Below are 2687 nucleotides of genomic sequence, written 5' to 3' on the forward strand. Positions count from 1 at the left end.
ATTTCAGTTCTCAACAAAGCCAGAGAAAGTTTTCCATACCACTACAGAGACCTTGCAAGTTTCCACCCATAACTGTGGTCAACCTCTAGTTCTTCAGGTGATAATCACCACCATTCATAGTCAATTTCTCCATCCAAAAGAAGAAAAACTCCATTTTTCTCCACAAGCAATCAGAAGAAAACCTACAGCCCAATATCAGATCAATACAGCATGACATAAACATTCAATAGAGAGCCACAGCTCTCTACTAGCTGCTCTACTAGCTACAAAGGGCAGAGCTCCATTGCCACAACTCTCCTCCCTGCACTCCCTGTCACATGTTCCCAGCACCTCACCCACCCAGGCCTGTCCACCCACCTCCAGCCTCAGGGCAAACCACTCCAAGGACCACCCCGACACAAAACAGATCCCACCAAAAGCAGAGTGCAGCTTCCTGCAGCTTGAGCTTACATACTGTCACTCTAGCAAGGTCATCAAGGCTACCAGTTTAAGCACAAGGAACAAAGGGGAAAATGTACACTTTGGGGAGGAAGTAGTGTGGAAAAAAAACTCCATTAGCAACAGCTTTCTGTTAGAAAAGTTCAAACCAAACACCTAATTTCTTGTTTGTGCAATGAACCTGTTTCAAGGCATCATTTTATTTACATTGTTTCAATAATATACCTTATTTGTTTGAAAACTGAGTGAAATCTCATGTAGAATCATAGAATCAATCACAGAATCATCAAGGTTGGAAGATCATGAGGTGTAGCCATTAACCTGGGACTCCACTGTAACCCCTAAACCCTAAACCATATCTTCCAGGCCCAGATCCAGACTCCTCTTTAAACACTTCTAGAGTTCTATTAACCTACATCCAAATTTTTTTTTTTATGTCAGTATGTACTACTATCAAGAGAAACTTGCAACCCTTAACAATTAAAAGGCAGGATTTTCTGCACAAGGAATGGTCTAATCACATCACCCTCAGAAGCCAAAGAGTGAAAGATTCAAAGTCCATGGAAAAAAAAACAAGTAATAGAAGAGCAACCCTAAAATACAGGAATACCACATGATAGCACAGATGCGAGAATTATCCAAAACTGAATTCTTGGTAGCTTCTACCAAGAAAAGTGTTCAGGTCTAGGAAAAGTATGCATCCCTGCACTTACCAAAACACCCATCAGATTATTTCCTCACTGTAAACTTGTAAACTAAAACAGCAGTGTCATGCACTATTGCACTCATCAAAACAAGATGCTATTTCTGAAGCTTAATAACAATTTGCATGTCAACACTTAATTATTTGATTACTGATCATTATCATAAACATTACCAGCTGCTGGGTTTTACCAATGCAGTTGGGAGGACAGACTACACAAATAAAAGAATGCACTTCCAAAATGTAAGACAGAAATCTCAGTCAACAAAATGGGCACTATGTTTGTTCTTCAAAAGGATACCCACATTCAGTATTCCATAACAAAAAGCTCCTTAAGGTGAGTTGGTTGAACATCTCATCTTTCCAGAAACAGAATTACTGAAGTACAGTAATTGCTGCAAACGTCTCAGATTATCAGAAGCAAAGACATATGCAGCTTCCCAAACATCTTTCCCAAAGTAAAAGGCTAGAGCTTCCGGTGTTGCAACCACCAAATAGCTTCCTTGACTATGTTAGCCAGCTGTGAAAAGTCTCTCCACATCCCTTTCAGCCTTTCCAGGCGAGACAGTCAAAACACATGAGCTAAAGCCTTGGCAGTAGCTTTCTCCCAGTGCTGTTTACAGAATCTCCTGAGCTAGAAGGGTCCCACAAGGATCATCAAAGTCCAACTCCAGTCCGTTTGAACATTGTCCACACACTTCTTGTACTCTGTTGGGCTTAGTGCTGTTCACTTCCCTGGGGAGCCTGTTACAGAGCCCAAACACCCTCTAGGTGAAGAACCTTTTCCTAATATCCAACCTATGCCTCTCCTGACACAGGTTCAGGCCATTCCCTTGGGTCCTGCCACTGGTGATCAGAGAGAAGAGATCAGTGCCTGCCCCTCCCCTCATGAGGAAGCTGTAGATTGCAATGAGGTCTCCTCTCAGTCTCTACACACTGAACATGCCAAATTACCTCAGCCACTCCTCATTTGGCTTCCCCTCAAGACCCTTCATCATCTTCATTGCCCTCCTTTGGACACTCTCTAATATATTTGCATCTTTCTTACACTGAGGCACCCAAAACTGCACACAGGACTCAAGGCGAGGCTGCACCAGTGCAGAACAGAGAGAGACAATCATCTCCCTCAACCAGCTTGCTGTTTCACCACTATAGCAACATGCAGTTTAACCATAATCACAGTAACCTGTGTAAAGCAGAGAAAGTCAGTACACTAAAGACATTAATCTGTTCTCACTTACACAGGCAGCAGCAAGTCAGTTCCATTTCTGAAAAGCAGACAGCAGAGTACTGACATGGCAACTATGACATCCTCATGCTTTCATGGCACAAAATGCTAAACTGACTTTTCACAGAAATAGCAGAAGTCTTCAAAAAGTTGCCATTTTACATAGCTCAATATTAGGTTATTGGGTTCAATGATGGGAAGAGGAAATATGCAATGGGTTTAAACAAAAAATATTTAATTCCTAAATTTATCTATCAGCCAAATTAGTGATAAAGGAAACTCTACAGCCTTCTTTGTCCCACATGGACTTGTATAGGA

This window comes from Acanthisitta chloris, unplaced genomic scaffold (genome assembly GCF_000695815.1).
Source record: "Acanthisitta chloris isolate BGI_N310 unplaced genomic scaffold, ASM69581v1 scaffold630, whole genome shotgun sequence".
Classification (NCBI taxonomy): Eukaryota; Metazoa; Chordata; class Aves; order Passeriformes; family Acanthisittidae; genus Acanthisitta; species Acanthisitta chloris.